The following is a 17,347-nucleotide window of genomic DNA, read 5'->3' as shown; positions in this document are numbered from 1 at the left end:
CATTTGCATTTTCTGCATCTTAAAGTAGCTGTATGATAAGTGAGGTTTAAACCTTCACTGGCCTTCCTAGGAAAAGGTAGACATACCTAGAATAATTTGTAAGGCTCTCCAATATGTGGCTCTGATCTTTTCTCTTTTTTTCTAGATTTAAATGTTGACCTTCTCCTTTTGTTTCCAAATGTTAACTTTTTTTTTTTTCCCCAACACCCTCTGTGCAAGCAGACACTACATCCTTGCTTGTCCATCTCCCTAAAATTCCCTCACTCAGTTTCTCCTCCTAGGCAATGCCTCATCTTTTCTAATGTGGCTCAAAATCCTAAATTGTCTTCACAGTCTTCCTTGACTCATCCCTATTTCCCTCAAAACAGTTTGTAGCTTCATCCTCTGCTTCTAAAATATTTTATTTATGCCTCTCTTGTAATACTAGTCTTCCAAGATCAATAATTCTTCACTTATCTGTCTACAGTAGTGTAATATAAGTTTTTTAAAGGCAGAAGCAATGTCATAATCAGTGTTGTAAGTATAGAGTTCGAAAAACATGAGCCTCTTGTTGTAAGTACACAATAATATTCATGAAAGGATAATTAATGAAATCATGTTGAAAATTATAAAATAATATAAATATAAGATTATTTTAATAAATGTTTATATAATTTCTTGAGTCTACCATTTGATTATAGTGTCCAACTAACTGATTTTATGTGCATATATGCAATTGAAAACATTAATTTAAGAACCAAAATGGAATTGGTAAACAAAATAAAAATGAATTTTATAAGGATCATTAACAATAGTATTACCCTTATCATTACTTCAGTTTAAATAATTCCAACTAAAAAGTACTTAAGACATTTCCAAGATTTATTCTAAAGTGTTTTGGCAATGCAATCTAAGGAGATACTCAGTTAATTTTTAAAATAAATTCAAGTATTAATTGCATATTGCTTATGAGGTCCCCCAAAATAATAAATATCATTCAAATTAGCAATGATAAGAAATAAAGTAAATAGCAAACAGAACACTCAAATACTTTCAATACATTAAAATAAATATCGATCATCAGTTAAAAGCATTTAAACATGTTAGATAAATTTTCATTGATAATATTCTTTGTAGCAATAACTCTTCAAATTAAGCAAAAACGTGATCAAACCTCAAGAATGCCAAGAAATGTATTATTTTAAACTTATAATTCATTTTATTATCGGAGTTATACCTGATGTAAATGACGAGTTGATGAGTGCTGACGAGTTGATGGGTGCAGCACCCCAACATGGCACAAACATACATACGTGACAAACCTGCACGTTATGCACATGTACCCTAGAACTTAAAGTATAATAATAATAATAATAAAAAGAAATGGTAACAGAAAAAAACAAGAATAATTAACAATTCATAAAGTGTAAAGGTACTGAAAGACTATAGCCTAATAACCACAGTAGTTGAGAAGGAAAAGAAGAGACAGTTTTCAGTAAATTCAGTGTGGACCTCGGCCACCACCCTTGCCAAGTGCAATCATCACATACTGGTGATGTGGCACTGAATGTCTTTACCCAAGAGAATCAAGGGAAGAGTTCAATGCCCTGAGCTGCCTCGAAGGCCACTCAGTTCTGTACACTCTAGTCCTATAATAAATACAAATTGATCATCTGATTTTTGTTGATAATAGAGTGTATACTTCCCCACTGATTTTTGTCTTCCCCTTAAGTTCCTTTCTCCCAGGCATGGCCATGGCTTTAGTTCCCAGGCTGATCTGAACTCATACTCTTTTTCATTCATTTCCTCCTGGTAAAAGGGCTCTCAAAGTGGTGAGATTCATTGTTTCCTTGTACTCTCATCCCAGACTTCTCTGAAGGCAGATAACTGATTCCTAGATTTCCCTCTGTCAGGGAAAAAAGACAACATGCTGCTGTCTCCTTACATCATGTGAAAGAGAAAGCGAATGCCAGAAAGTTACAAATGAAGTTTCAGGGCAACCTCTATAATGTGTCTGTGACTGGTCTCTATACACATGGATCTGCTCTGCTTCAAGGCCACATAACAAAAAGCAAAAACTCTAAGAAGCTATTAACAAAATAGCATTTTTGGCTGGGCACAGTGGTTCACGCCTGTGATCCCAGCACTTGGGGAGACTGAGGTGGGTGGATCACTTGAGCCCAGGAGTTCAAGACCACCCTAGGCAACACAGGGAAATCCCGTCTCTACTAAAAATACAAAAATTAGTAGTGTTTGGTGGCATGAGACTGTAGTCCCAGCTACTCAGGAGGCTGAGGCAGGAGAACAGCTTGAGCCCGGGAGGTCAAACCTGCAGTGAACCATGGTCACACCACTGTACTCCAGCCTGAGCAGGAGTGAGACCCTGTCTCAAAACAAACAAACAAACAAAAATTATATATATGGCATTTTCAAAGCTTAAAAATGTGAATTTATCTTAGCAAAGAGAAAAGCCTAAACTTGTTTGGAATAAAACACTAATGTTATACTTTAGCAAATGGGGCCACTAGAGCTCAGTTACATTTCCTTTGAGTTGATTGTATTAGAAGCTTAAAATTAGGCATAAACTAATTTATAAGTCTTTATAAGAGTGTGACAGTTAATACTGTAAACTTGACTGGACCAAGGGTGCCAAGATATTTGGTCGAATATTATTCCAAGTGCGTCTGTGAAAGTATTTTTGGATGAGATTAATGTTTTAATCAGGAGACCAAGTAAAAGCAGACTGTTGCCCTCCTTAATGTGGGTGAGTCTGAACCAATCAGTTGAAGGCCAGAATCAAACAAAAAGGCCAACTCTCCTGCTAGTAAGAGGAACTGCTCCTGCCTGACTGCCATGAGCTGGTACACCAGTCTTTTCCTGCCTTCAGATCCAAACTGAAACATTGGCTCCTTCTGAGTCTCAGGCTGGACAATCTTCAGACTGGAGCTACATCACTGGCTCTCCTGGGTCTCCTGCTTGCTGGCTACAGATTTTGGGATGTCTGAGCCCCCACAATCATAGGAGCCAATTCCTTGTAATGAATAAATGAAGGATTAAATAAACAAATAAATAAATAAGTACTATTGGTTCTGTTACTCTGAAGAATCCTGACTAATGCAAGCAGTGTTAGCAATCTTTACTTAACCTTTCTAGACATTCGTTTCCTCATCTATAAAATAAGGGGTATTACGTAACTCTGAGCTTCTTTCCAACATAATGTAGTTTTCTAGTTCTATAAATGCCAAGTCAAATGATCCTTTTTATCTCTGGCTTTTATGGGATGAGAACTTACCTTACACCCCACACTGAGGTGGTGGGTGTTACATGTATCTGCTTATCTCATATCACAACAAGCTGGGGTGTTATTATTCCTTATTATTATAGGTGAGGACACAGAGACATTCAGCAATTTTCCCAAGATCTCAAAACTTGGACGAGCCCGGGAAAGAACCCAGACACATTGCCTTAGTAAAGTTAATTAAACAAACAAACAAAAAAATGAAATGAAAAAACAACTTGAGGAACATGTAAGAAAGTGAAAAGTAGTGGAGTTGGGAAGTAACTTCTTGATACTTAACCATAATTCACTAACTCAATCACTCTGAACTTACTTTTCCTCCAGATTAACTTAGGTACTTATCTCTCAAGAGAAGCTTCCAGTTTTAGGATGGTTATGACCTTTTTGTTGCTGTTGTTGTTGTTGTTGTTGTTTTCTGTCACCCAGGCTGGTATGCAGTGGTGCAATCTCGGCTCATTGCAACCTCTGCCTCCCAGTTTCAAGCCATTCTGCTGCCTCAGCCTCCTGGGTAGCTGGGATTACAGGCACCTGCCACCATGCCAGGCTTACTTTTGTATTTTTGGTAGAGATGGGGTTTCACCATGTTGGCCAGGCTGGTCTCAAACACCTGACCTCAAGTGATCTCCCCACCTCAGCCTCCCAAAGTGCTGGGATTATGCCTATGACCATTTTTAATGCCTACTCTACCCCTTCAAGCTCTGACCCCAATCTCACTTGATAAACAGAAACTCTGTTAAAAAGAAGAGGTGAAAGTGACTTCTGGCAATACTTTATTCTCATGTTTCTATTTCTCTTGTCCTGAAAATGTGTCTCCACACCTGGTTAACCAAAGCACTCTTTTAAGTAATGAATTAAAATATACGGGCATGTGCATGCGCATACACAGTATGTGTGTGGAGGCTTGTGTAACATTCTATTCTTCTCCTCTGAAGCACATTGATGAAAATGAGTGTTTTTATAGGTAGTCTTAAATTTTCCTGCACTTAATTGTGTACACAGTATATTTTGAGCAGACTTATCTACTTAATTTTGTTTGACTTAGAGTATTACCAGTGTTCACTATCTGGAATTATTTTGGGAAGTGGAGAAAAAGTAATTTTGTTTGAAAATATGCCTGCACTCTGTCAGGAGCCATGAGGCCCGGAATTAGCCGACCTCTGTTGCTTGATCTCCGCAAAGCGGAGACAAGATGGCACATTTCCGGGTTCTTTATTACAAACCTTTCCCGCGCGCGCGCGCGCAAGCCTTTCCCGCGCGCGCGCGCAAACATTTTCGCGCCCAGGAAGATATGCAGCCTACGACGCAGGCGCGATCCCGCGCCCTGCAAAATTACAAACCCATGGCGCATGCGCAATTGTAATTTGAGAAAATCCGGCTGCCCGTCACCGCCCTGGCCCAACCTCTTCCTCTGCCAGCCTATATAAGGCATTGCACTGCCACCATTAAACGAGACTTGATCAGACTATTTGTCTTGTCTCCATTTCTCGTGTTTTCTTGTCTCCTCCATTCCCACTCCCCCTTCCAGGGTCTGTTCGACTGTCCTGCAGGTCGGGACAGCACTCGTCAACATATATGTAATAATAATGGCTAATATTTGTTGTATAGCAAGCTGTATTGTATTGGTAATACTTATGGTATAACAGGCTCTACGAAGCAAGTACTTTTCTTTTTTTTTTTGAGGCGGAGTCTCGCTCTGTCGCCCGGACTGGAGTGCAGTGGCCAGATCTCAGCTCACTGCAAGCTCCGCCTCCCGGGTTTACGCCATTCTCCTGCCTCAGCCTCCCGAGTAGCTGGGACTACAGGCGCCCGCCACCTCGCCCAGCTAGTTTTGTATTTTAGTAGAGAGGGGTTTCACCGTGTTAGCCAGGATGGTCTCGATCTCCTGACCTCATGATCCGCCCGTCTTCGCCTCCCAAAGTGCTGGGATTACAGGCTTGAGCCACCGCGCCTGGCCGAAGCAAGTACTTTTATTAGTCTCATTCTACAGTTGGGAAAACAAGATCTTAGACAGGGTTAAGTAATATATATTATATCACATAAGAGCTGAGATTTAACTAGTCTAGAAATTGCACCTAAAATTAAGGGAATGTAGTTTTCAGATAGGTTCAAGAAGCAGAATATTACCAACCTTAGGATACACTCATTATGCACCCTATTCTGATTCTTCAATGATTGCATGCTCAGCAAGGATCCTCTAACCTCTTCTCTATGAAATAAAATATTGTGTAAAACAAAGGTTTTATGCTACTTATTCTGTGCTTAAAATACACCTGCGTGTAATAAGGTGTTCTAGAGGGATACAGGTTTACCAGGTCACTATAGATACCAAATCCTGCCACTGCCAAGAGTCTTTAATTGAAGAGATACCCAAACCAGCTTCAACACTGTCCTATTTTCCATGATTTCTTAAAGATTCTAAATAGAATCCATCGTTTGATAAGCCATGGGGAATAGTGTGCTTTCAGATTGACTGAGCAATTCTCCCATGAATAATCTAATTTGCTTTTCAGTTTGGAAACCCCTTCACTCTCTGCTTCAGACTTTTAAGGGGTTTAGGATAGAAAGGAAAATGAAGATTAAGTTAAAATCTGAAGCAGCATCAACATTTTGGATATATCAAAGCTTCTACTTATTAGATTTAAACACAATGAATTTCCCAGAAAGGCAAAGGGGAGAGGCTCTAACTTTGCCAGGGGGAACAGGAGTGCCAAGAGAGCTGAGTGGCAGTTTGCTTGGCTCTGTGACAATGATTTTGTTCAAATGCTCCCCACCTTGCTTCCGAGCAGTGCAACAGCCTCGGTTCAAACAAAGCACTTACACAGCCTCACCTGTGGGTTGCCAGCACCTCGCAGGGTGGAATCCTGGCTGTCAGACAAAACTCCGACTCAAAGTTCATTTCATAAATGCTTCCAAGTCAAAAAGCCATTTTTACTGGGCTGGTTTCAAGCATATCGCTGCCAAGACTTAAATTTCCCATCTCACACTGCCATCTACTGTCTAAGGCCCAGTGCTCTTAAAAAAAAAAAAAAAAAAAAAAAAAAAAAAGGCATGATACACCGAGCTTTCCAGGAGTCCAGGGCATTATTCATGGACGCTCTTTCTAGCGTCACTCTTGAATGGTAATAAAGTCTGATTGCTTTTATGTTCACCAATAACGCTATACTTCAGAGTCATATAAAATGCATGTGGACCAAAACCACAAGCATTTGTGTATGTGACCTCACGTGAGAAAAAAAAAAAAAAATTATAGTCTGTTTTAAAAGAATTAGAACCACCATTACTTAGTATCCAGGGGAAATAGACCCAAAAGATCATGACGAAGAGTCATTGCCTCATTGTTTTAATTGTAGAAAAACAAAGCTGTCTCGAACTGACTGGACTTCATTGACATTAATGTAGCCTGCTAGCTCTCACCCTGCTAGACCTTGGCAGCTAACAAGAAGCTTGAGAAATGAACAGTCAGGAATAGACAATGTCAGGATGCCCATCCAAGTCCAAAGGCACCTTCAATCATGGCAGACCACTGATCCACTGCGGGCCTCACATGTGCATTTCCTCCTTCCACCACTGGTGAGAGCATTTCCCCAAGACCAGGCTCTTTCACTTTTAGATAAATTGGCCCAAAACCCAATGCATCACTCTCTCCTTCATAGAGGGAGGGAATTCCCAATCATCACTGCCACAAAAAAAAAAAAAAAAGCATTTTTCTGATATAACTGTATTCATCATTTATCATATTTATCATGCACCTTTATTTAGTTATTGTTGTTTGGGTTTTTTTTTTTTTTGAGATGGAGTCTTGCTCTGTCGCCCAGGCTGGAGTGCGATGGCGCAATCTCAGCCTCACTGCAAGCTCTGCCTCCTGCGTTCACGCCATTCTCCCGCCTCAGCCTCCCGAGTGGCTGGGACTACAGGCGCCTGCCACCACTAGCCCGGCTAGTCTTTGTGTTTTTAGTAGAGACGGGGTTTTGTTGTTTTGTTTTTTAAAGGGGCAACAGGAAATCATAAACAAGTCTTGTATTAGGAGTCCAAAGAGGTAGTCTTCATTACGACTTTGGCACTTAGCATAAGGATGCATGACCTTGTATAAGGCACTTGATGTCTGCAAACCTCAGCCTCTGTTTCACTATTTGAAAACGGGGATCATAATTATTTCCCTTCCTGCCTTATAGGTTGAAAGAATATAATTTAAGTAAGCTATATAACTTGAAATGTGCTAAGAGGATGTATCTTAAGTATTCTCACCACCTCCTCATTAAAAAAAAAGGAAGAAAGAAAGAAAACTATCTGAGGTAATGGATATATTATGAGCTTCATTATGGTGATTATACATATATCCATCAAATCATGAAATTGCACACCTCAAATATTTACAGTTTTGTCAGATAACTCAATTTTAATTTTAAAAACTTACAAAAAAGTTATACAGAAAGGAATGATCATTGATATTAACACTGTAACTTAACTCTGCATGTGTATTTTTCCATTTAATTTAAGTGTCACTTCCAATTGCACCTAGAATCTAAAGCTGCATCTTTCATGCAGTTGGCATTTCTGAAACATTTGTTGAATGACAGATTGATAGATTGATAGTCTCTGGAATTTCCTAGGAAATTCCACCTAGCTACATGGAAGCACTTATGTTCTCCAGAGAGCATTTACATTAATTTTCCAACTTTAAATAACATCCTGATAAATAGAAAAGAGCTCACGTGGGGCAAAGCAAAATGTTTTTAATTGAAGCCCTTGTGGTACTTTTACTATTTTAATTTTCAAAAGCATTTGCACTGCTATCAAAGGTGTTTTGAGAAGGTGTACAAAATAGAACAAACAATAAGATAAATTTATTTGCTTTATGTTGGCAAATAACAAGACTTTCCTCTCTGGAAAACCACAATTGAGCAATAAGGAAAAAGTCAGAATTTCCAGAGTAGTGATACTAAGATTTTTAGGCCACCCATTACAAAGCAAACCATTTTAAAACATTAAAAATAGCTCATTAATATATTTGTGAAAGAACACCGCATACTAAAGAAAAATAGCTGTGTGCTTGGGTGCAGGGTATGTGTACGTGTGTATGTGTGTGTGCATGTGTGTGTGCGTATGTGTGTGTAAGTATATGTAGGTGCCGTATATTTCAGGAAATAAGGATCTATGTTGATGTATGTAGATTCATTTGTTTCCATTTTGATTATAGTCACATATTTTCAAGATACTATGCATTAAAGTTAGAGTCAATAGCCATGAAATTGACAGAGTAAAAGAATGGCCTTTAATATGTTCAGACTGATGTCTCTGACTTATCACCACCATGCTTCTTGCTGAAAATATATACTAAATTCATTCCTATTGCTTTCCCTTTAAACTAGTGAATTCTACTTTCCTTACCATTAATTAAGTCTATATACCATATAATTTAAGTAGGTTCATCTATGAGACTTTGGAGACACAAAATAGAGGAAAACCACAGGAAGCCAGGAGAAGGTCAGAACAATGCTTGGAGGATTATTCTGGCACAGGCTTTCCCTAAAGGGGTCAGCTAGTGATCTAAGAAGGCACCACTCTGAGCTATGCAGCTGCGGGACTGAATCCTGCACCTCAGAACTACAACTGTGTTAGTTTTTACTCTGGACTTGGTAGTACTTTCAAATGGCGGAAGTCTGCACTGGGGAAGGGGGTAGAGCCGTGTCTGTACCAGGCGTCTCTCACATGACCGTGTGGGCCTTGGAATCCCAGGGAGGCTTGTTAAAACAGAGGTTTTGGGAGTCTCTGCCTCAGTAGGCCTGGGGAGGAGCCTAGTATTTGCATTTCAAGCAGCTTCCCAGGTGGTTTTTCCCAGGCTAGTTTTCTTATATTTCTCTGTATTTTTTTTGAAAGAAAAGATAATCTGTCTTTTATTTCTAAGGCACCACTATATGGCCTAATATCCACTGGCACATACTAGGAGCTCAATAAAAGTTTGTAGAATAAATGAATGTTTGAGTAAATTTAAGTGCATAAAAATATAAATGAATGATGTAATCAACTAAAGTTCTACGTACGCTGGAAAAATATAGATGTATACTGGAGGAAGTTCCAAACATCTTTGTGTACCTACTATGTATCAGATGCTGTGCTAAAGAGCTAGGTATATGATGGTTAAAAAAAAAAAAAAGATTCAATTTGGATCATCATTTTGTTTGTAGTCAAGCGGAGAAGATAAACCGCTCTGCATCACTTAGCAACAGGGATATGTTCTGAAAAATGTGTCCTTAGGGATTTTTGTTATTGTGGGAGCATCGTAGAGTATATTTACACAAGCCCAGATGGTGTAGACTACTACATACCTAGGCTATGTGATAGAGCCTGTTGCTATTGGGTTAGGAATCTGAACAGCATGTTACTGTGCTGAATACTGTAGACAATTGTAACACAAAGATAAGAATTTGTGCATTTAAGCATAGAAAAGGTGTAGTGAAAATCTATACCTTTCACACGTATAAAAGATTTTTAAACGGTACCTCTGTATAGAGCACTTCCCACGAATGGAGCTTACAGGACGGAAGTTGCTCTGAGTGAGTCAGTGTGTGAGTGGCGAGTGAATGTGAAGGCCTAGGACCTTACTGCATGCTACTGTAGACTTTATAAACACCGTACATTTAGGCTACACTAAGCTTATTTTTAAATATTTTTATTTCCTCAATAATAAATTAACCTTAGCTTACTATAGCCTCTTTGTGCACTTTTTAATTTTTTAAACTTTTAGACTCTTTCGTAATAATACTTAGCTTACAACACAAATGCATTGTATAGCTTTACAAAAAAATATTTTCTCTTTATATCCTTATTCCATAAACTTTTTTCTGTTTTTGATTAATCTTTTTTTTTTACTTCTTAAATATTTTTGTTAGTTAAAAATGAAGACAAAGCCACACATCAGCCTAGGCCTACACAGGGTCAGGATCATCAAGATGTCAGTTACTGCATGCTCTCACTTGTAAGTGGGAGTTAAACAATGAGAATAGATGGACACAGGGAAGGGAACATCACACCCCGAGGCCTGTTGAGGGGTGGGGGCCAAGGGGAGGGAGATTAGGACAAATACCTAATGTGTGTGGCCTAAAACCTAGATGACGTGTTGATAGGTGCAGCAAACCACCATGGCACATGTATACCTATGCAACAAGCCTACACGTTCTGCACATGTATCCCAGAACTTAAAGTAAAAGAAAAAAGAAAAAACAAAAAGATGCCACTAGGCAGTAGGACATTTTCATGTATCCAGGAACTTAAAGTAAACGAAAAAAGGAAAAAAAGATGTCACTAGGCAATAGGAAGTTTTCAGCTTCATTATAATGTTATGCAACTACGGTCATACCTGCAGTCCATCGTTGACTAAAACATTGTCAGGTAGTGCACAATTGTCTGTTAAAGACATAATTACCAATGTCTAAAATAGATTGTGAGAGAGAAGCACACGGTGCATGGAAATGCAGGCATGCTGCAGTGGTATGGGCAACTGTGGAAAATTTCTTTGAGCTCTGAACAGAAAGTGAGAATTACTCAGATTTAAGTTGTAAAGATGTGAATATGAAAATGGAAATTCACTTCTACATTAAATATTTGAATATATCGTATAAATCATGTTGATAGTGGATTTGGACCCTGCAGCAAGAAGACCACCTATTCTTTCAAATGTTTTCAGGCCAATAAATATCACTGGTCCATAAGAATTCGGGATTTTTGTTGGTTTTATAAAATTTAAAACAATATAGAAAGAAGAAATCCAAGTTTTTGGTGAGTGACTATAGAGAGAAAAGGAATAACAGTGAAAAGAGTAGTAACATGTTTGTTGTAACTGGCATTTATCATCTCAAATCTTATTAAAGCATAGATTACCTCAAATGCCCTAATTATATGTTCAGAATGAGCTATATCTCTTGTTAAGAGTATCAGAGTAAAATAAAAGCATAATGAGTTTAATTCTATCATCACTTTGGCTCTTGCTGGTATAATTTAAAAGTTTATTCAGAACTGAGAAAATGCTACTTCCAGGGAACATTTTTCAGAAAAAAAAAAAGATATAATAAAAGTAATCATTTGACAGTCCTCCATAAAAAGAACTTCACTTACTGTAAAAAGAAAATTTTCAGCTAATATTGGCTTACACTTTTTAAATCATGCAATTCACACAAATTTATTCTCTGGTCAGCTGGATGTTCCATTGTTTCCAAATGAAAATAGAAGATTGTTTGCACCTGGTTAACTCAAAGGCCATTAAAAATAAGAAAAACATAAATTTGGAATTGTAAAATTACTATATGTATTTCTGCTTATATATCTTCTCAGAATTTTAGCAATATTCCCACAACCCACTGTATAAAAATAAACTAAAATAGTTTAAGACTTCTCTGTGGAATTACATGAGCAGGAATAAATTTCAGACTCCAATTACTTGAAGGAGCAATCATCGAACACCTGTTGGAACATGGCACGTGGTTATGCACTGGGGGATTGCGGTCGCATTTAGGTTGCAGCCAAAAGTACATGAAGACATAGAAAGTAAGAAAGAGCATGATGTACTCAGGAAATTAGTGTGGCCTCAAAACAAGGTTGATTCTCATCAAAGTCGGGGGAGGGGGGAGGGATTGCATTGGGAGTTATACCTGATATAAATGATGAATTGATGGGTGCTGACGAGATGATGGGTGCAGCACACCGACATGGCACAAGTATACATATGTAACAAACCTGCACGTTATGCACATGTACCCTAGAACTTAAAGTATAATAAAAAAAAAATTAGTAAAAAAAAAAAAAAAAAGAAAACTTGATGCCATAGAACTATAAAATTAAATCCAGGAAGAACCTCAAAGACAATCTTCTTCCAACATCCTCTTTCTCAGATAAGGAAATTAAGATTTTAAAAGATCTTGTGCCAAAAGTCAAACAGTTAACTTGTGGCAATTGAGATTAAATTTTAAAACTCCTAAAAAAAAAAAAAAACAAGGTTGATGTGGGTAGGAAGTGGTTGTTGACTGAAGAAAATAAGCTGGAGAGGGAAGTAAAGACCAGATCACAAGGCATGTTTTAAGTCATGTATCTTAGCTTGTGTTTTCCCAAGAGTGAAATACAAGACAGGCCTTGGATACAGGTCATTTATTTAAGAGTTAGTTTCAGAATGCACAAGCAAGGAAGAGGTAAAAGAGAGATAAGGAAAGAAGATCAAACAAAACAAAGAACAGTGTGTTATTGAGTTGGTCATGACTATTGGCAATGGGCCTCAACCCTACATGCCTACATGGCATCCCTCTGAAGTACCATGTCTAGTCATGGCCTCCAGTGGCCTCAAGGGTCTAAGAAGAATCCCACTGAAGCCTGGGAGGCTGGGGTGGTGGGAGAGGCTGGCACATCTATCCATGGATGCCATCCTCCATTGTGTGAGAGTTGCCCCAGGGAAGCCACATTGAGTGATGAGCAGCTCCATGGTATAGAGAAAGTCCTGATATAGAGACAAAGAGAGATCACTGAACTCACATAGGAACACACTGGCTTTTGAGAAACTGCTCCCAACTTCAGACATGCTGATGAACACGAAAGATATGGGGCTAGATCGTGCATTCATAACGTCTCCCACTCCATGTGACTGTTTTCATATTACTGGGTTTTAAGCAATGAAGGGACACAATCAGATTGCAATTTGGCAAGTTTAATCTAACTGTAGTGAAGCAAAGAGATTGAAGCTGAGCATAAGAAACAATGACCAGGTTGGGCGTGGTGGCTCATGCTTGTAATCCCAGCACTTTGGGAGAGGGAGGATCACCTGAGGTCAGGAGTTCAAGGCCAGCCTGGTCAACATGGTGAAACCTTGTCTGTACTAAAAATACAAAAAATTAGCTGGGCATGGTGGTGGGCACCTGTAATCCCAGCGACTTGGGAAGCTGAGGCAGGAGAATTGCTTGAACCCAGGAGGTGGAGGTTGCAGTGAGCTAAGATCACGCCACTGCACTCCAGCCTGGGCAGCAGAGCAAGATTTCATCTCAAAAAGAAACAAAGAAAGAATGAAAAAGAAACAAAGATCAGTTAGAAAAACAAATACATAACAATGATTCTAGATAGGAAGAAGTAGAGGGATTCATGTGCAATTTTGGAAGCAGAATGGACTGAAGGTAAGAAGTACATTAGGGGGATGATGGATAAGGACAAGTTAAGGATGACCCTTAGCTTTCTGGATTCTACAATGGATGACAATGATTCCATTCAGAAATAGGACAAGGGATCAACTGGGTTTCCAAAGTAGAGCAACGAGAAGATATATCCATTCTTTATGTCATTTAGTGAATCAACGATAATGTTTTGAGGACCTGCTGATCTAGGAACTAGAGATTCAGAAGTGAAAAATACAGACAATATCCATACTCTCCAGAGTTTATATCCATTTGGAATAAAAACAAAGCAAGCAAATAAAAAGATAAATTAATACAACAATTTCATATGTGGACAAGTGATACAAAGACCATAAAAGAGGAGGATGAGATAAAGTGTAATGAGAGTGGGTTGAGCTCCTTTGGAATGAGTGTTCAGAGACCTAATGAAGAGGTGATATCTGAACCAAGACCTGAATAACACAAAGGAATCACAGGAAGAACTAGGAGAAAACTATTCCAGGCAGAGGGAAGAGCAGGGGCCAAGGGCAGGATGAAAGCTGGCACACCCAGGGAGCAGAAGGAGACCATATGGGTGAAGTTTAGTGAAACCAGGTGAGCCTGGCATGAGATGAGAGCAAGAAGGAACCACAGGGGCAGATCATGACAGGAGTAGGACCATGAAAAGGAGACTGATTTTTATTTCCAGCATTAAAAAAATCATTGGTGGTTTTCAAGCAAGGAGATAATGCGATTAGATTTCTGTTTCTTAAAGGTCACTCCGGATGTTTTGGGGAGAATGGATCTTTAGACAGGCAAGAGGAGACACCTGTGAGATTGGTTAATAATGAGAACTAGCCCTAACATCGCTAAGACATTGCTGTAAGTGCATTGCAAGAATTAATTTATTTAATCCATACAGCAACTCTACAAGGTATATACTATTTTTACTGCCTTCTACAGATGAGAACATACATGTTTCATAACTTGCCCACTGTCAGGAGGTAGCCTGGCTCCAACCCTGTGCTCTTACAAACTATGAATCTTACCATCACATATAAGGCACAGTGCTTGTCCAGTCCAAAGGTGATAGAGTGGGTTGAGTGGCTGGAGATTGAAACCAAAGTCAATTCAGTGAAAACTGTGATAGACTGAGGTCCAATCCAATATGAGGTTCATCTCACAAACACCTAATGTCTTCTTTAGTCCTCTTACACATTGGTTTGTACATTTTATTGACTTTTGGACAGATTATCAAACTGGAAGAAATTTTCTGGATTTGAATGATTTAATTAGGTAAAAAAGTAAAACACTCAAAATTATCTCTAACAGTTTTCAGCATTGACAACATTCCCATAGTTCTGTAGGTGGAGAAGATAGAAACATTAATTGAACGTGGTCAGTATTCTTGAGAAATTGGTACTAGCGAAAGGGATGGTAATGCAGGCAAATGTATTATAGTGAGTGATCTGGCAAATTGATGTTTAATAACTGGCACTTTGGAGTGAGGGAAACCTTAATTTGTAGGATTTGCCAATTTGTGTGATTTCAAGCTACTGATGGTACATTAACTGACTTAGAGAATTCCAGAAAATTTAATACACGGCTCTCTTGAACCAAGGCAAAGTAGCTCCAGTACTTACAGTACAGTGTGAAGAATGTGGAAGAAAGATGCTCAACAGAGGATCCAGGGCCACAGAAAGAATCCTGACTGATTATGCCGAAGAAAATCATCCAACACTTCCATGAGGCAAAGGCATTCGAACCTGGTCTTTAAGAAGAGAGGAGGAAAACTGTCAATTTATGTATAGTCTATGGCAACTCCAGTTTACATATTGTCCACAGAAGATTTCTACTACAACGGTAATATCAAGTAGTTATAATAAAGACTACAGGGACCACAAAGCCTAAAATATGTGATTCTTTCCAGAAAAAGTTGCCAACCATTGCAATAATCGATGACAACAACAATCAGTTAAACCCTTGATAGAGAAATGTCTTTGACTTTCAAAACACTAATGCAACTTCTTCCATCCTACTCTCTGCCGATGAGCTTACTTGAGATTTTACTGAGACATTGAAGCAATCAGAGCACAGAATCCTTGCTTTTCCTTCTGCTACCATGGGCAAGTGATCATTGTGCCTATCTAGAGCCAATCTTTTCATTTGTATGCGACAGACCCTCCCCTCAGGCTCATCCAAGGTCACCGGTCCAAGTATCCAAGCCTCTCTCTTCCCTGCATCGTCGGGTTTTTCCTCTCCACTGAATCATTTGGATTAATGTACAAACATGCCATTATTCTCATTTATTATTATTATTATGGAAAATAACATTTGACATGAAATCTACCTTCTTAAATTTTTAAGTGTATAATATATTATTTTTTACTATAGTTACAGTGCTGTACAGCGGATCTCTAGAGAAATCATTCATCTTGCTTCACTGAAACTAATACCCATTGATTCATCATTTTCCATTTTCTGTCCCTCACAACAATCACCATGCTGCTCTTTGATTCTATAGATTTCACTATTTTAAACACCTCATCTAAATGGAATCATGCAGTATTTGTCTTCCTGTGACTGACTTATTTCACTTAGCATAATGTCCTCAAGGTTCATCCAAGTTGTCACATTTTGCAGGATTTCCTCCCTTTTTAAGGTTCAATGTATTCAATTGAATGTGTATACCACATTTTCTTTATCCATCCATTTGTCAATAGACATTTAGCTCGTTTCCTTATTTTGGCTATTGTGAATAGTGCTGCAATGAACACAGGAGTGCTTATATCTCTTTGACATTCTGACTTCAATTATTTTGGATACATGCCTAGAAGTGGAATTTCTGGATGATACGATAGTTCTATTTTTTATTTTCTGATAAACCACTATACTATTCATTCCCATCAACAGTGTGTAAGTGTTTCAATTTCTCCACAGCCTTGTCAACACTTGTTTTTTGGTTTTACTTTTGATTCTAATTATCCTAACAGGTGTGAGTGGATAACTCATTGTGGTTTTGATTTACATTTCCCTAATTATTAGTGACATTAAGAATTTTTATATATCTATTGGCTATTTGTATGTATTCTGGAAGCATCACAATTCCTGATATTAAAATTCATTACAAACCTATATCATTAATGAAAATGATATAGTACTGGCATAATGACAGACATGTAGACCAACAGAACAAAATAGAATATCCAGAAAGAAAACCACAAATATATGGACAACTGGTTTTCTAAAAGGGTGGTGAGAATATAAAATTGGGAACATCTCTTTAACAAAGGGTGTTGGGAAAACTGGGTATCTATATGAAAAGGAATGAAATTGGACTTCTATCTTACACCATATACAAAAATCAACTCAAAATGGGTTAAAAACTTTAAATGTAGGACTCTAAATCTTCTCAAAAAACACAGAATGGTCATGACATTTCTCTTGACAATAATTTCATGTATATACCACCAAAGCACAGACAGCAAATATAATAATAAAGCTGAACTTAGGTCAAACTAAAAAGCTTCTGTGCAGTGAAAGAAACAATCAACAGAGTAAAAGGTATGGAATGGGAGAAAATATTTGCAAACCATACATATCTGATAAAAAGTGAATCTCCAAAATAAATAACAAATGCTTACAACTCAGTAGCAAAAATAAAACTACTAACCCAATTAAAATGAGCTAAAGACTTGAAGCAACATTTCTCTAAAGAACACATTATACCGTATTTTAAAAATGATCTGCTCCCAATCCCCAATTCAGCTATCACCTCTTTCTCTTACCCAGTTACCCCAACACCTTTTATTGAAAAGACGTTCCCCATTTTATATTTTTGGCATCCTCTTAGAAAGACCCTACATTTGTGGTCTTATTTCTGGGCTTTCTGTCTTGTTTCATTGGTCTCTATGTCTCTCTTTATGCCAGTACCATATTGCTTTGA

General features: G+C 38.2%; 1 long non-coding RNA gene across 2 annotated transcripts in view; it reads right to left on the bottom strand.

The window, feature by feature from the left end:
- Nucleotides 1-17,347, bottom strand: part of LOC108534330 (uncharacterized) — a 324,475-nt gene that overhangs the window by 16,898 nt on the left and 290,230 nt on the right. For both annotated transcript variants that reach the window (XR_001886942.1, XR_001886943.1), the window contains one exon: nt 15,045-15,172. This is a non-coding gene — a long non-coding RNA (uncharacterized LOC108534330). The remainder of the gene's footprint in view (nt 1-15,044; nt 15,173-17,347) is intronic.

The sequence above is a fragment of the Rhinopithecus bieti genome, unplaced genomic scaffold (assembly GCF_001698545.2).
Source record: "Rhinopithecus bieti isolate Rb0 unplaced genomic scaffold, ASM169854v2 scaffold_10612, whole genome shotgun sequence".
Taxonomy (NCBI): domain Eukaryota; kingdom Metazoa; phylum Chordata; class Mammalia; order Primates; family Cercopithecidae; genus Rhinopithecus; species Rhinopithecus bieti.
The sequence above is the reverse complement of the archived record's forward strand: the minus strand, read 5'-3'. Positions and strand labels throughout refer to the sequence as shown.